We start from the raw sequence: 18,019 nt of genomic DNA, 5'->3' as shown, positions 1-18,019 counted from the left end.
ACCCCACAAATGGGCCCACATGGCAGGGATTTTCCCCACTGCTGCACCTCCTCTTCCCTCATGCCAGGGTCTTGTGCACCGCTTGGCTTGGAGTGGTGACCAGGACGTGGAATGGAGGGAGGCCAGGTTGATACCACATGTCTGGGAAACTCTTTGCAAGAGGCATGTGCCCTTGCTTTGATATCAGGCTGGGCCCTTTTCACGGTATGACCTGTGTCTACTGGTTTGTTAGAGCTTCAGTGTCTGGTGTCTGCTCCCCCTGAAGATACTTACACCCTACACCTATCGGTCCGCTGCTTTTCAATGAACTGAATACTCAGGCTCTCACGGTAAGAACTTCAGACCACTTTTGCCATGGTTTCTGAGCTCATCTTGGATAACCCTTAGATACATCTGATCTCCTACCATCCAGTGCTGCCTGGGACATCCCTGCCTCCTTGGGCTGCAGCCTCCCATTTTGCTTCCTTTTCTGCACAAAAGGTGAGTTCTCCCATCTGCTCAGGTCTGCCCTCAAAGTCTATGTGAAGGTTGGCTGTCCACGACTTTCTGAGAGGTAGGTACCTGGAGTTAAACCCTCACCTTGGTGGAGGAGACCCCAGACTTTGAGTCCCACTAGATGAGTGCTTTAGATACTGGGGTATTGCTTAAAACATGAGCATCTCCCCCATTTGTCCCATCTGAGCTTTGGACTGAAATGTTCATGGTAATGGCAATTCACTCACACCTTCCCTTCCTGTGGCACAAATCTCTTTATCCCTGCAAGAAGAAATCATCATTTCTAACTCCTCCAGTGCAGACTACGTGGAGAGTAAAATCCAGTCTTCTGGTTTTGTTACCCATCTTGTCTTTTGATGTTGAGAAAAGATGCATTCCCTTTAAAAGCAACAGTATTGCCCTGAGTACAATGGCAACAGGAATTCACCCAGAGTATTTGCTGATATTTTACACACAGGACAGCACTCCCTGAGTTTTTGCAAGTATGAGACTCTTGTGATGGGGATATGGGGACACAGCAAGCACTACCTGGCCAGCACGCTGCCTGCTGCTGTGCTGAGAAAGTTCCCTTGTCTGTGTGTTAATTGCCGCCTCCGCGCAGACTGATCAGCTTGAGGTCATGCTGACAGGTGATGAGAGGAACGCGAGGAAGCTGTCACCTCAGCAAGGCAGGTCACAGTAGCAATAAGCTGCAGAAAACACCAGAATTACCATTTCTCACGTGACCGGCGCATCCGTGACACAGCCTGCCTTGGGAGGTGAACAGCACAGAGCGTGTTTTCCTGGAAAAACTCTGATCCAAGTTGCTGAAAGTCAAGAAAAGTCTTTCCTACAGCCTTTGGATCAGACCTTGACTGGCCACCAGATTTCCAGTGAAAGGTGGTATCAGGAGATGGAGGAATAGCTGCTTTGAACAAGAGGTGCTTTTTGGTGTAAAGAATTACCTCCCCGTCAGCTGCCTGGGCAACTGAGGGAAAAAAAGAGGCATTCAAGCAGAGCTGCAAGCTGATGCGTAAAGGTGTAGGTGATAGTGGGGGGTAAAGATCCATTGTGAATCCCTGGATCCTCAGAAAGCTTCCTCGGTGTCTAGTCATGGATGCAACCCCGTGCAACAAAACATCAGCCTGCAAGGGCTGTTTTAGGGAACGTGGAGATTTTTCTCTGGCTCTTCCTGCAGCATTCAGCCTGACGGTGATGAGAGCCACAGGATTAGTTACTAATTAGATTTGAGGGTACTCCCGTCGGGCTTCTCCTTCTGGTGGGCGGATGCTGTTCCCAGGGAAGACTGGGAGTCTGTTTGTTGGTTTATTTGTTTGTTTTTTACAAAAAGGGATGTTCCAGTCATCCTGCAGATCTGGGATCTCCAAACCCAGGAAATTCCAGCTACTCCAAGTAAAAACAACCTTTCCTACACAGAAGAACCTGCTAATCAATTAGCAAAATAACTACGGGGAGAAAAGACTCCAGGCACCAAGGTGGCTTACTGTAGTAAAACAGCCCAGGGCGGGAGTAGCCTTGATGCGTTGGATAGGCAGATGCTTTGCATTTCTGTACGTGAGGGCTTTTTTCATGCAGGTAGATCAAGGAAGAAAGTGCAGTGCTAATGCACACTGCACTCTGTCATTCTGCAAGTGCAACTGAAAACCAGGGAAATGATGCTTGTAACTGAAACCAGCAATAAATAGGGTGCAATCTACTCAACATGACTGACAGAGAGATGTCAGGGTTTGAGCAGCAGGTTGAGTTTCCAGCCAAATACCTCATTATGCAAAATCAGGGCGTGATTTTCAACAGACCTCAGGTAGAACTGAAAGCTTATGAAAAATCTGGCTTCTCCCTGAAAACTGAGCACTTAAACCACGTCCTGAGCACTCCTCATTGGTCATGTTGACTATGGATCAGGTAAAAATGTAAACGCTGTTGTTTCTTTTGACCCATCTAAAAAAACTCACTGGCCAGACTCCCAGCAGTATGAAATGATTGAGATACAACTGACATCAGTGTAAACGTGTGAATTTCCACAAGCTGAGGATCGAGGTACCACGAAATGCCGAGGTGGTGATCTCTCTGGAGACCGGGTGTGAAGAGTTTTAAAAGACAGTAAGTGAAAGGAATGTGATCCTCTGTGCCTTCCTCCACCAGGAGCTGCAGGCATTAATCACAGCCTGAGATGACAGCTCCAGGCTGTGCCATCCTGTTCTCCTTTGCTAAGCATCGCACCGGTCAACGAAAGGACCATGGAGACTCAACTCCAGCTGCAGGATCTCAGAGCTTGATTAGTCCTCTGCATGCCAGTACCAGTCTCCTAACAGAGCTACCCAAAAGCCTTCGTATTTCAGATTAGGACAAGATAGACAATTCCCCGGTGAGGCTGACACCACATGTGTGTTTAGCTATAAATGTCCAAGAGTGCAACACCCTGAGTTGAAACCATGTCTTCACAGGACGTGTCTCATAGTATTAAAGGAAACAAAACTAGCCCCAAAACACTGCAGACATCAGGATGTGATTTTGAACAGAGCTCAAGACACCAGCTAAAGCTTCCACAAAGCAAAGAGCCCATCCTGTGATGCACTTACTACCTAGGAATGGTGCAAAGCAATGCCTGAGCATGTCCTTGCCTCGTCCTAGCCACATGCACAGATCACAGGAGAGCTGGGAGCTAATATCTGTATCACTGTGTTTATCTGCATAAGCCTGGGGACCACAGAGTAACACAGAAGCATCCAAATCCTAGAATGGGAGTTCATTATTACATATCTCTGCACGGCCTTCTGCGCCACATTGGCACACATTGTCCTCTCACCAGTGACAGTGTTGCCATTTAGGTGACTTTGTGGTTCTCAGTCTTTTTTTTGTGCTCCAGGTCCCATCTGACACCCAAAATGGGACTGAGATTTTCAGATGCAGACACAACATTTGATGAAGTCAGCTGAGATCTCCTCAATGACTATGGGGACAAACCGGTGCTCCTGAGAACCGATTCACTCACTCGGTTAGAGAAGTCAGCATTAATTCTCCCTGTTGACTACCAAGGAAGCCTGAGATGACTGGCTTCATTTGGATGTCCCCTCCCCTCTCCCATCCGGGTGCTCCCTGAGCAACTGGTAATGTGTCAAAAGACCACGTAGCTGACTCTGTGGGACTGGTTTGGCCCTCAAACCACCATCTGAAGTGTCTTGGTAGCAGTGTGGCCAAGACAGACACTTCATCTGAATGAGTCTCGGTCGAAAAGGCTACATTAAAGCAAGAAACCACAGAAAACTCCCTCCTCTGGAAAGTCAGAGAGTCAATAAGTGGCCTCTGTTCATCTGAGAGTAGTCAGGAAACAGGTATCAATTTTTCAAGCCTCCAGCAGGAAGTTCAATAGATTTGCCCTGCATTCAATCCCTCCAAAAAGCCTGGCAGGTAGAGAAGCTGAACAAAAGACCTGACCTTTTCTCCCTCCCTGTGCTTTCACATAGCTAGAGCAGAACAATGGACCGCGGCGGCATCCGATCCCAGCTCGCCGCAGAGCGCTCAGCACAGCCTCCCGAGGAGGGCAATTTCCCTTTGTGCGTCAGACTCTACCGGTGACTGAGTATTTTTCAACAGCCACAATAATTAATCAAATAAAGTATCCTTTTGCAAAGTGGTCAGGTGTAATTTCAGCGTAATCCAGACCTAGCAGGCTGAGCTGATCTAGGCAAAACGCTGCATTTGCAGGTTGGCCAAAAGGTTTTTGTAATCTGTTTTCATCTCTGCTTTATCCATAGATGAACTCCTTCTTTTATCCAGAGGTGAACTCCCAGTCTTGCTAGGGTCTACACATCGGGCCTCACACACAACAAGAACAAATTAGAAATGAAGTCTATATTTGCAATTGAAGGTGATTTAGCACATGAACCTGCTCTCCAGACTCTGCTCCTTGGAGCAGAGCTGTCCTGCACAGTGCTGAGCTGTACTCCAGTCTCCTTGCTGGTCCTGAGCACACCAGGACATCTGCACAGCACTGTGCCAAGACCAGATCTCAAATCTTGCCCATCCATGCTCAAGGAACCCCAACTAGCATGGGCTGAGCAGACCAGCAAATGTCGGTGTGGTCACCATAGACCTGCTCTTTCATGGACTGCTCAACCTCTGCCATTGACAGAGCAAGGTATACACGCAGATGTGGTGGTTGACTTCAAGCTGACGTGTTTTACAATGAATGCATGAATTTTGGAGGAGATTCATGTGTGGCACGTCCTGTTTTGTGCTGGGCTCAGGACGCAGCAAACTTCTCAGCCATGCAGGCTAGGCCAGCCCTGTAGCTGACCCACAGCCATTAGCCCTTAGCTCAGATGCAGGTTAAATCCCTTGGTTGTATTGCTCCAGCAGCTACAAAGACTGCATCTACAATCTAAAAACAACTCCATCAAGATCCAAGGGAAGGTGTGTATACATGTATATATATCCTACATAGATTGATATATATATCCCCTAGACAGATACTCTGGCCAATCCTATATTACTGGCTCCAGTTAGGAATAACTGGGCTATGTTATGAAGAAGATTGTACTGGATCATCTCCTTGCCCCTCTCAGTTTTATATCTCATGAGTCTACAAGCCCACAGGCCTTGCTCTAAGCCAGAGGACGGGAGGAGCATTGCACCCATTGCAGACTGGGACCAGGGCACTAAAATGAAATTTATGGGATGTCAGGTGATTTGTCCCGTGACGCATTAGAGCTTGTTCCAAAAGTGGTTTCAGAGGGAGTAAGGTACTTGGGCTTTTTCTAAGTCCCATGAAGTGCTCCTTTTTAAAACCATCTCTAGATGATCTGCTACAACCCAGGCAATGTATGGCAGAGGTAAGATGTGAACACCAGACAAATCTCACTCCAATAACTTCATTACTATCATAGAATCACAGAACGGTTTGGGTTTGAAGAGCCCTTAAAGATCATCTCGTTCCAAGCCCCCTGCCATGGGAAGGGACACCTTCCACCAGACCAGGGTGCTCAGAGCTCCATCCAACCTGGCCTTGAACCCTGCCAGGGAGGGGGCAGCCACAGCTTCTCTGGGCAACCTGGGCCAGTGCCTCACCACGCTCATAGCAAAGAATTTCGTCCTTATATCAAATCTAAATCTGTCCTCTTTCAGCTTGAAGCCATCAACCCTTGTCCTGTCACTCCACGCACTTTTCAGAAGCCCCTCTCCCGCTCTCTCGCAGCCCCTCCAGGCACTGGCAGCTGCTCTAAGGTCTGCCCGGAGCCTTCTCTGCCCCAGGCTGACCAGCCCCAGCTCTCCCAGCCTTTCCTCCCAGCAGAGGGGTTCCAGCCCTCGCATCATTGCTGGGGGCTCCTCTGGCCCCGCTCCCACAGCTCCAGCTCTGTCCTGTGCTGAGGGCTCCAGAGCTGGACGCAGGACTCCCGGGGGGGTCTCAGCAGAGCGGGGCAGAGGGGCAGAATCCCCTCCCTCGCCCCGTGCCCACACTGCTGGGGATGCAGCCCAGGGCACAGCTGGCCTTCTGGGCTGCCAGCGCACACTGCCAGGTCCTGGCCAGCTTTCCACCCCCCAGCACCCCCAAGTCCTTCTCAGCAGGGCTGCTCTCCATCCCTTCATCCCCCAGCCTGTGTTGGTACCGGGGGTTGCTCTGACCCAGGTGCAGGACCTTGCACTTGGCCTTGTTGAACCTCATGAGGTTCTCACAGGCCCACCTCTCCAGCTTGTCCAGGTCCCTCTGGATGGCACCCCGTCCCTCTCATTTACTAACCCACTGCTACTTTTTTTGTTATAGAATAGTTCATCAAAGAGCATCTTTACCACAGCCACTCTTTCAGTAATCACTCCAGCAAGCTCTTATGCTGTGTCATTCCCTCACAAATCCCAGCCTATTTATGGAGGAGGGGACAATGCTATCCTTATTTCACACAGGGGGAAACTGAGGCACAGAAGGAGGACGTGACTTTCCCCAGGGTCACACAGGAGAATCAGGAAGGTGTGATGTGCCTCTTGCAGACGCCCAAGTCCGTGCCTATGACTCCAGATCAAAACGCCTTTAATAAAGGCAGCTCCCCTGCTCCTCTCTGTCCTTAAATTGTCCTAATAAGCAACGGCCTCACCCTCTGCCCTTGCTGGTCCCTAAAGGTCTGGCCGCGGCTGTGCGTTCTCTCTCCTTTCAAGCACTGTTAGTGCTGGCTGGAGCAGGGCTTCTGAAAGCTGTTATAATCCTGCGAGGTTTTTTCTCAGCAGGAACCCCTTTGCTGGGATTTTCGGTGAAATCCTCCCTCCGCCTGCCCCAACACTATCCTCTTATCTCTCGTGGTCCTGGAGAAATTCAGGACGGCCTTTCAGAGAGGCTGGGGTCAGCTTCCAAATACAGGCACTAGTAGGATTAAGTGGGTTCAAATCAGAAGATACCAGCCCTGTTTTATCCTGCTGAGACCTCTGATGACTCCAGAGGGTGTTCTGCCTGAACAAGGACTGTATGACTGTATAAACTAAGTAGAGACTCTGCTCTGCCCTTCCAGGGTACCTTTGGTGCAACCACCATCTCATCCCTCAGGGCAGCGTGAGGCAGCGCTGGGAGACATCAACCCTGTAATCGCCTGGACGAGAGGGGGACAGACACTCCCTGACTCATCGGCTGCACATGCAAAATGTTACTCTAAATGTGCAGCTGGGGAAACTGAGTCACAGAAGTTGCTGGCTGCTCCGTCTACTGTTCTTCACGCTTTTGTGGTGTACCGTGTTGCTAGGTGTGCTTTAACACATGGGATGCTCTGTGCTCTCAAGGGCATCATCTGGCTGAGCTGAAGCCACCCTTACAGGTCTTTGCCAAAGCAGAGTTAGACTAAAGGACATAGAAGAGGACAGGTTTAGATTTGACATAAGGAAGAAATTCTTTACAGTGAGGGTGCTGAAACACCGGCACAGATTGCTCACATAAATTTTGGCTGCCCCCTCCTTGGCAGTGTTCAAGGCCAGGTTGGATGGGGCTTTGAGCAACCTGGTCTGGTGGAAGATGTCTCTGCCCATGGCAGGGGGCTTGGAACGAGATGATCTTTAACGTCTCTTCAAATCCAAATCATTCTATGATTCTATGATATGTTAGGTGTTGCACAGCAGAAGTCAGTGCATCCCCAAGCAGCCTGGATGGGCAAAAGAATTGGAGGCTCCAGGTGGCAAAGTGACTTTGCTCCATGCCACATTCCCACCTGGTGAAGAGCAGAACCAGAAATAATGACAGACGCCCCTCTGTGAGCAGCAGAGCTAACAAAAGCCTCATTTACAACCACGAAACTCCAGACAACAAGTTTTCTTGACAGTCAGTAGGACATACTGCCCCCAAGAAGCCTTGGGGTAGGGCATCCAGGACAGCTTTCTCACCCTACCTGGGCTCTCTGGCATCCGAAGGAAGTTGCCATCATGCTGCAGGGCGCTAGTTTTCTCCCACCCCCACCTCCGTATTTTTATGAAGTGCCTAGGAACTTCATTTCCTTGCTACAGCTCTGTCAAATTTGGAGTGAACTTGGTCAACAAACTGCCGTGATTAGGTGACACATCTAAGGAGACAGGCAGTGTGGCCACACAAGCCTTGTTTCCTATGGAAATCAGACTAGGCGAGCAAGCCAGCTTTAATCAGGTACTTAATCTATTCCAGTTTTAACAAGCTGCTCCGTTCCCACCCTTGTGTGCAGTATTTTGAGATATTCCTCCAAGGAAAGGGGTGGCTGTTGCTATCTGTGATTTGCTCTCAGCTACGCGTAAGAAATGGGTGTTCGCTGGAGACAAGCCTCACTCCCTGGGCTGAGTTCAACATCGCGGCTGCACCTGAAAAGGTTGAATTTTGTTCGAGCCCTTTTTATTTAATATCTTCCCTGACTGCTGAGCTCAGTGCTGGGAGGTCAGGACCTGGTTTGCTGCTCTAAACAGCAGTCTGCTCTGGACAAAACCCAGATGTAACAGGGTACTGGGGGAGATTCAGAGTGTTATTTCTAAGAGCAATAAGATTGCCCAAAGAACTTTCACCCTCTGTTGCCCACCGCCCTAATCTGTACTGGTACAATCAACCTGAATGAACAGCAGTCCTGATTTGCCCCATCATGGCATCCCAAGTTAACATGGCTCTCCCAGCAATTTGGCCAAGATCGCTGGGTGCTCTCTTGTCTCCCCCCTGATGCTCTGGGTGCAGGCATAACATCTAGTAGCGGAGAGAGCAACATCTCATTGCTTTTCTGGAGTAACACAGCTGCACTCTCAGAAACTCTTCTCCCCATGGGACAAGGACCTGCTCGATCACCCACAAAAACTGGTGGCATCACCATGCAAAGCTTCTCCCGTGTTGTGCTAGAGAGGAGCAATTTCCTACCTGTGAGGGATGGTGTCCTTGCATTGTACCTGCTCTGAGAGACCTCCCCGGCATGACAGCAGATTGGCCTGCCCTGCTCATTAATTGTTTATAAGTCTCCATGTACAACTTTACTGAATTCCATTAAGGGTCTGACAGTTCCTGCTATGGATCTGGATCCGTGGGTGGGCTGTGCCTCAGCAGAGATAGTCAGCAGCCCTGAAAGCCAGCAGAAACCAAAAGAAACCCTAAAGGACTGTTGGAGAGTTCTGTCCATCCTTTTTTTGTCTCAAGGATGCTGTAGGACCACCAGCCTGGCATGGGGCATGTCTGGGAGGTGTATCGGTAACACCGTTGACAGCTCGTGGAGACTTTCAGTCATTCAGCAATACAATGTTCTCTCATGTCTGTGCCAAACACTGCTCTGGGCTCTTGCAGCTCTCCAGCACACAAAAAATATGCATGAAGCCAGCTATGCCTGACCTTTTCCTGGGCTTTCATTCCAAAGACAGACCACAGAAGTTTGGGTTATCCTGGCTCTGCTGTTCTACTGGGATTAAAGACAGGCAAGAAGCTGAGCAGAGGAGCTGAAGAGCAAACAGGGATCGTCTTGCTCACTCTGACAGCCCACTGTGTGCAGCTTCTCAATGGGCTCGAGGAAGGTCCTTGCACAGAGGTTACAGGTGAAACAACCACCCCCTTTATAACTCCAAATAGAAACCTTCTGCAGGCCGTAGGAGAGACAAACCTGGTGTATGTGTATGATTTCTGGAGTTTCTCTCAGCCCAGGGTAAATCTGTTGGCCTTGATGGCACTGATCCAGCAAAGTTCAGGGATGAGAGGAAGCAGGACAGAAATAGTTGGGGCAGCACAATGCAATGGCAACCACCACTAATGCTGGAAAATGCCCAAAGGCTCGGGTGCTGGAGGCAGAGGTTTGATGCACTCTAGTTAGGATTGAAGGGCTCCTTCCAATTCACTGCAACACGCACTTGCTGTACCCCTCTGTCCTCTTGAAGGAGGTCTGCGTGTCCTCCTGACAGCCTCAGCTAGATGAGGGGACCCTATCTCTGATGATGGGAGGTGTTTTCGTTTGTGGGTGCTCCCCCCTTCCCTTTCAGCCCCACTGTTATGGTGAAGCTCTTTGGTCCCACACAAGCTGAGTGGGACCTTTGCCCAGACTGGGAACTCAGTGCCTCTGGCAAAGATTTTTCTTCTCTCAGCTTCTCTCATCGGCATGAATTCAAACTCCCCTCACACCAACATGCACTGGGCACATGGAAAACCATCTGGTTGACTTGCAAAGCAAACCTCAGGCTAACAACAGCATGGGTCAGCTCTGGGATTCGCAGGAAACCACCCATAAACCCTGGCCTTTCTAGCAGGGTTCTTGCTGATCACCATCTTTGCGGGAATTACTTAATGACCTAGAAGAGATCTGATCCAGAACCTGTGAAAAATCCCACCAAACTGCTCTCTGCATTTGCTGGCATCAAGATATTTTCAATTAAAAAGGAAGAGAACAGGCTTTATTTCTGTTGACTCACACAATACATGGCACTGCTACTAAAGAGATGAGGCTGACACCTTACCTTCTCCAAGACAACTAAGAATCACAGAATCACAGAATGGTAGAGGTTGGAAGGGACCTCTGCGGGTCATCTACTCCAACCGCCCTGTCGAAGCAGGGTCACCCGGAGCAGGCTGCACAGGACCTTGTCCAGGTGGGTACAACAAGGCTCAGAAGAATTGTTTCAAGGAGGACCTCAGAGCATGAACAAGTCTTGGTGAGTGGAAGCATGAGCTGATGAGCTCTACGTGAAAAAGCCCATACTGGATCCAGCTTGTGGGCTCCCCATCTATTGTATTTCCCTGATGGTAGACAACAGAGGATGCCCAGGGAGCAGTACAAAAGCAGGGTGAAGATTTAGTGGCACTACTCTGTAATAGTCCCCCAGACTCTAATAAATTGCAGCTCAAGAACTTCTAGAGCCAAAGAAGTCTACCTTTTGTCTTTAGTATATATATTTTACAACTTTTGAGAGGCTTTTCATCAACAAATTTGAGTGCTTTTTTAACCCTTCCATACTTTCAGGATCTATAGGGTCCTGCAGTAAGGAGTACCACAGATGCTAGGTTGTGTGAACTCTTCTTTGCTTTGAACCTGTTCCCTGTTAGCTTAATTCACTCCTCCCTAATTTTTATATTGCAAAGGGAAATCAAGAAAAATCCTCCTTTTGCCTTCACCATGCAAGCATGACCAGGATCTATAATACGTCGCCCTCCCATCTCTTTTTAGGTTGGAGTCTTTGTCTAAAAGGCAAAACCCTTCCTCACATTGAAGCTGCTCCAGAGCTCTGACCAGCCTTCCTTTCTCTGAATCCTCCCCAGCTGACCTACATTGTTTTGGGGATGGAGGGACCAGCACGGCACACAGTATTCCAGTTACAGGCACACCAGGTTCTCCCAACGGTGCAGTGCTGTTTCAGTCTTCATTCCCCTCCTGATATATCTTTTGCTTTTTTTGTTTTGGTTTATTCAAAATGAGATAACTCAACAGAGGAGTGAAATGTGCTCTCTGGACAATGACAGATATGCTGGGGAACACACAAGGACTTGCTCCCAAGAGATGGGTCCTAGTCCCAAGTCTAGCACAGCCCAGGTTGGGCTCAGAGCACTTTTCCCCTACACCTCAGTGTGTTGGGCAGTTCAGTCCTGCTCAGCCTTTGCAAAACCTTCTCAGGTGGAAGGTATTTCACTGCTGCAAACTGCAAGCACTACAAGACTAAACCATAATATTCCTAGAATTCTTTACATTTATATCATGCTGTTGACAGCCGCCTTCATCCAGGCACTGTAGATATTTGCCATTTTCTATTTGTCCTCCTTTGCCAACCCTGATGTTGTGCCCATCCCAGCTTCATCTTACTGCTTCCAAAGTCAGGAACAGCTGCAGTGAGTGGATTTGTCTCCTGGGGTGAAGACCCCTCCCAGCACAGCTCCCACAGTACAACCCCGTGTCAGACAGGAAAAGAGAGCAACTCATGCTTATGGCAAGACCAGGATTCACAGAGGCTCAGTTCTCCCAGCACTCAGCATGACCTCAGGCATGTCGTCTTGCAAGTCTTCCTTCCTCCACACATCTTAAAGTTGGAGGCCAGGCTGCTTGTGAAGCAACAACCACAGTGGAAACCTCCACCCAAGGCAGTCTGTAAGTTTATAATCAACCTAATGCAAAAGTTTTAATTTCTTTCATGTATGTGGAAACTGTATGCAGGTCATCTGCAGCCCGGGCAAACACTGGGTTATCACACCAGGTTAAACGCAGGGAAGGGCACGGCAGCAGCTGAACCAACATGCTGCAAAAGGGACTTGTTAGGACCGAGGGCCATGATGAGATCCATGCTTTTCTGCAGCTGCTCCGAGACTGCCAATGGGATCAGCTGGGCTGAGGTGGGAGCTGGTACCTAGCTGCTCAGGCTGGGCAGGTCTGGGGCGTGCTCAGCCAGCAATGCCAAGAAATTAAGGGCTCCCCAGAGATTTTTGGCTTTGGATTTTCAACTTCTGCATATTTATTTGCCACTCAATCTACTCCAGATGCCTGTTTTTCATTGGATTGCTGAACATTGCATTCCCCTTGCGAAGGGGGAACAACTGCGCTTCGCTGTCTCCCAGTATCCTGACTGCAAGAGCCTAGCAGAGCAGGGGCTCCGTGCACCTCACAGTGGGGTTTAGGGATGCTACCTGGGGATGGATGGACAGCCTAAGCACGGGCACTGCTGGGGCATTCCTGTCCTGAGAAGCCTTCTGGCTCTTCCTAGCAGCTCAGCTGGGGGACCAGACTGTCACAAACACAGCGGCTCATCCTGTATCAGGTTCTCCTTGCACGTTGCCTAGCAGAGAGGAACGTTTTGCAGTGCGAAGCTCTCTGACACGATGTCTCCACATCCTGCCAGGCCCTTGGTACAGTGACACTCGTCCCACTCCGCTTCAGGAGGAAGAAAACTCTGGCTCTGCCCCAAGTGAACAATAAAAGCCCCCGTTTTTCCTCAAAAGGGACCAGCAGAGCTGATCTGGTAGCAAATAGAGGCAACAACTGCTACCTGACAGTACAGTGTTGGTGCTGATAACCAAAAACACGTCTGGGACTGGGAGTGCCTGAAGCCACCTCTCGCTCCCTCCAGCCTCTTTCTGCCAGGCTTGGAAGCCGTTCTCTGCAGCTCCAGGAAAGGCTTTGAAAACAAACCCTACGAGCTGACAATGCCTTCATTAATCACAACATAATCCTTTCCATGGCAACCCACGGATTGCGAAGTCACAAGTTAGCAAGCGCAAGACAGAAACGCTGTGCAGCAGCGCCCGGTCCGTGGGAACTTAACAGTGAGCAAGGTGAATCAACTGCTCTGAGCAGGGGAAACGAGTCAGAAATAAAATTACCTTGGAACAAGGGTTCATCCCTGGGCCTGGTTCAGATCTCATAAATGTTGGTGTCAGTGGGGAGATACTGTAACTTCATGAAGTTACTCCACTCTAACCCCAAAAAGCCCAAGAAGAGACTTTGGCCCTACCTGTTGGCTTTAGGGAAGCGCAAAGCTTTCAATGAGGTAGAAAAGACAAACAGCTTGTTGCTGGTCCATCACCATGACTTAAACATTAAACACTACTTAGACAAATGTATCTGGAGATCGGCAGAGCTCAGAGATTGCAAAGCCATGAGCGAAAACAATTTGAGCATCAATCAATGGAAGTGCCGTCCTGGCTTTGCCCTTGTTTGTCCCTCTTCTGCTGTCCCTGTGACAGTTTACACACAGGGCAGGGATGAGACTTGCACAGGGTCTCAGAGGGATGCAGGTTTTGACTGAAGTTTTGATAAAGCTCAGTCCAAAGCTGCAGAACCATCCCATACCTTCACACTGCTACTGCTGGGACCTTGTGGTCCCTCACCTCATGGGAAGAGAGATAAGACCCGTAGCATTGTACAGTGGAGAAGGAGGATAGAGGAGTCAGCTTGCAACACAAGCCATGTCCTCGACATCTTGATGCAAAGCATAGTTTAACCCCATGGAGTTGATTCTTGGAGACCTTTTTGCCCAGACTACGGAGGGAAGCACTCTCATATAAACACAACAGCCTGGGACTGTGAGCAGACCACCTCCAGCTCCTGCCAGGTCCTTCTGCAGGGTGGTTTAGCAGCCAGGGGCAACCAGGCAACCTTAGATCCATTGGCCTGCTGCCCTTCATAAAATCATAGAATCATAGAGTCATTAAGGTTGGAAAACACCTCTAAGTTTGTCAAGTCCAACCCTCAACCCAACACCACCATGCCTGCTAAACCATGTCCCGAAGTGCCATACCTACACATTTTTAGAACACCTCCAGGGATGGGGACTCCACCACTGCCCCGGGCAGCCTGGTCCAATGCCTGACCACTCTTTCAGTACGAAATTTTTCCTAATATCCACTGTAAACCTCCCCTGACACAACTTGAGGCCATTTCCTCTTGTCCTATCAAACTCTCCCTCCATCTTGCCTGCAAGACAGGTCCTCCACTATACACCCTACTCTTCTCAGAGACGCCAAGAGATGTCAGTTCCACCTTCCTTAGGATATCATGAATGTAACTATCCTAGGAAAGCCTGGGAGTGTTCTCTGGTGCAGTGCTCAGCTGGTCCAGCACAGCCCATGCACATAACACTGTACTCCCAAAGCAGGCAGTAAAACGTGGACTGCTTTGTGGGAACCGCCTGTCCCATACTGGGTCTCAGTCTCTGCCCAGAGATGGTCCTAAACATCCCGGGAAGCTCCTGTGCACTGCTTACCAGCACCAGCATGTCCTGGGGGACACACTGTCGAAACACAGCCTGGACACAAGCCACCCCATGCTGCAACCCTGGGGAAACTCCTGCCGCTCTCTGAAGAGCAGCACTCAGAGCAGGTTGTGCTCCAACCGCCTGGGCCGTGTGTTTGGAGCTGGGTCAGAGCAGGGAGAGGGTGAGGGGGGGTCCCGGGGGGGGGCACCTGGGGTCTTGTGCCACCGCCAGCTGGTCCGTGCAGCGGGCACATCCCCATCAGCCTCTCCCCATCCCAAAGCACCTCCAGACACATCCCAGAATATGAAAAGGCTGCAGAGGGAGAGGGGCTTGGAGGGTGGGGTTGGGGGTCCTGCACAGCGCAGCGCAGGAGGGAGATGACCCCCCCCCCAGCCCCCCAGCTCACTGCTGGGTGACCCAAGCTAAATTAAGCAGCAGCTAGAAATTACCGAGGCACTAATCCGTGCTGCAGGAGCCGAGCTGGGCATTTCTGGCTGTGGTCGCGTCGTCTCCCCCCCCACCATCCCCTCCCTTCCCACCGAGCCCAGCCCCTTCCCCTGGTTCGATGCGGGCTCTAGAGACCCGGCGGGGGTACCCTCGGTCCATCCCACCCCATCGCAGCCCCACCGCACCCCACCGGCAGCATCCCCAGCCCTCAGCCCAGTCCCCCCCTCAGCCCCCCGACCCCGGGTGCGGGCAGCCCTCCCGCTCCTCCTCACCTCAGCGGGGCATGGCCGGGCCCGGGGCCGGGGGAAGGGGCCGGGGAAGGGTCGCCGGTGCCCGGCGAGGAGCTCGCTACCTCCGGCACCGAGGACGGGCAGCGCCTGCCCTGCCCGCCGCTGAGCCTCTTAGCGGAGGAGGAGTCGGGATACAGCCAGCCCAGTCCCCCCCCCGCGGGTGTGAGTGGGTGTGGGTGTGCGAGTGGGTGTGCGAGAGTCCTCCAGCCCGGGGGAGGGGGGGGGAACCGCGAGAGCCGCGCTCCCCAAAGCATCCCCGCACCCCAAAGATGCGCCCTCCTGCATCCCCGCACCCCAAAGATGCGCCCTCCTGCATCCCCGCACCCCAAAGGCGCGCCCTCCTGCATCCCCGTGCCCCAAAGATGCGCCCTCCTGCATCCCCGCACCCCAAAGGCGCGCCCTCCTGCATCCCCGTGCCCCAAAGATGCGCCCTCCTGCATCCCCGCACCCCAAAGATGCGCCCTCCTGCATCCCCGCACCCCAAAGGCGCGCCCTCCTGCATCCCTGCGCCGTGGTACCCACGCAGAGCCCCGTCTCGAGTTAAGCCGCGTTTTTCAGTCCTCCTTGTGCAAAACCCCGATGGTTTCTCGAGCGAAGGGATGGCGGGGGGGGAGGGGGGATGATCCTCCCTGCCCCATGCAAAGAGGTGTCAGGGATGTGCAAGGGACCACACTGAGGTCCCGAGGAGATGGGGCCAGCAGCTGACAGGCGTTCTGGTGTCACTGTACCAGCCTGCGCTGGTAAATGTGGAAACTGGGAGAAAAAAGACTCTTGAGGACCGGGAAACTCAGAGCTGAGATTTCGACCAGAAGCTTAACTCTGACCTGGTGACTCCCTGCCCCAATCTGGGCTGGCGTCTTTTCTCCTTCCCGCTGAGAAAGGTGGGGTTGGCTTTTAACTGTGCTATGAAACATCACCAAGGTTTCTTACTTTGGTACAAAGCACAGCATTTTAGCTAGTGAACGGCACAAAACACACCTTTTTTTTTTCAGCATTAACACACCAGGTGATTCTAAGCTCTATTCTGGAACAAGGGGGCTTGGACCCTCCCTGGGGACCAGGATGGCTCAATTTTTTTGGTGATACTGCAGAATTAAGGAGCAATAAGAGGGAGGCTCCTTCCTCCAAAGCCACAGCAGGAACTCTGCTCAAAATGTGGGTGAAGTCACATCACAGCCACCCTGTCCCTTCCGTAGCCCTTAGATACTCTCTGCTGCTGCCCAAGCCCTCTCATGGGAACCAGCTATGGACAGACTCCGCTGACTTTAGAGCTCAAGTGAGATGATTTATGACCCCCTGGGGCCATGCCCGGTTTCACTCGAGCCCTGCTCGTTGTGCCAATGTGGTTTGTGTGGATGGGAGGGCAGAAACCAGCATGCCCAGGATTTGCTGTGCTCCGGACCCCATCTGACATGCCTGGAAAATGTCCAGCCTCAGGCAGCCTTCTCTTGCGCCCAGCAGGTCCCATGGGTGTGTGGGAAGGCAGCGAGGGTGGCTCTGCCAGGGACACAGAATCACAGAATCCCAGCATGGCAGGGGTTGGAAGGGACTTCTGGGGATCTCCTAGTCCAACCCCCCTACCAAAGCAGGGTCATCTACGGTAGGCTGCACAGCACCACGTCCAGGTGGGTCTTGAATATCTCCAGAGAAGGAGAATCCACAACCCCTCTGGGCAACCTGTTCCAGGGCTCCATCACCCTCAAAGTGAAGAAGTTCTTCCTCGTGTTCAGACGAAACTTCCTCGGCTTCATTTTGTGTCCATTGCCCCTTGTCCTGTCGCTGGGCACCACTGAGAAGGGTCTGGCCCCATCCTCCTGACACCCACCCTTCAGATATTTGTAGGCATTTCTAAGATCCCCACTCAGCCTTCTCTTCTTCAGGCTACACAAGCCCAGCTCCCTCAGCCTTTCCTCGTAGGAGAGATGCTCCAGTCACCTCAGCATCCTTGTAGCCCTCCGCTGGACTCTCTCCAGTAGCTCCTCATCTTTCTTGAACTGGGGAGCCCAGCACTGGACACAGCACTGCAGATGGAGCCTCACTAGGGCAGTGTAGAGGTGGAGGAGAACCTCCCTGGACCTGCTGGCCACACTCTTCTTAATGCACCCAGTTAAGTGGGTGCATTAGACATGGGGCTGGACGTGCTCCTCTACCTGTGTGGCTGGGTTTGGAGGTGGGATCTGAAGAGAGTGAAGAGCCTTCGGATGACTCCTGCTCAGCAGACTGTCATGGTTGTGGGTAACAGGCTAACCCTTCGGTATTTAATACCTGTGAGATGTGGTAGCACCTGAGCAGCTCCAAGGGACAGGCAATGAGCTCATTACCTTGCTGAAAGCCCTGCTACCTCTGTCGCCCTCCTTGATAGTAATCCCTGGTCCTTCCGAGCAGCAGGAGGTTCACATCCATAGCGGGGAAATGTATACAGGTGTTAGGGTGGAAAGCTACAGGCTGTAGGGTACCCAACACTGAGGAGAAATATTCCAGCCTCGTGGCAGAGTGTCTGTCCCTCCATGAAGATGTTCTTGCAGGTCAAAAAGGAGACTCTAAAGTGTCAGTTTAGTTAGTTTAACGTTAATGAGCAGAAACCCCTGGCAGATGGCAGCACTGGAGGGATGAGGAGATGCTGCAGGACCTTCTGGGAGCCTGGGCTGGACCCTGCCTGGAGG

The 18,019-nt window shown here is 51.4% G+C and overlaps 1 protein-coding gene across 6 annotated transcripts in view; it reads right to left on the bottom strand.

Moving 5' to 3' along the window:
- The window catches only part of MYO7A (myosin VIIA), a 117,643-nt gene extending 102,191 nt beyond the window's left edge, over positions 1-15,452 (bottom strand). For all 6 annotated transcript variants that reach the window (XM_075415844.1, XM_075415869.1, XM_075415862.1 and 3 more), the window contains exon 1: positions 15,339-15,452. The gene's annotated coding sequence lies outside the window, so the exon portion shown is untranslated. The remainder of the gene's footprint in view (positions 1-15,338) is intronic.
- Positions 15,453-18,019: the final 2,567 nt, after the last annotated feature.

The sequence above is a fragment of the Opisthocomus hoazin genome, chromosome 1, assembly GCF_030867145.1.
Source record: "Opisthocomus hoazin isolate bOpiHoa1 chromosome 1, bOpiHoa1.hap1, whole genome shotgun sequence".
In the NCBI taxonomy this organism is placed as follows: Eukaryota; Metazoa; Chordata; class Aves; order Opisthocomiformes; family Opisthocomidae; genus Opisthocomus; species Opisthocomus hoazin.
Note: the sequence above shows the minus strand (reverse complement) of the source record. Positions and strands in the feature narration are given on the sequence as shown.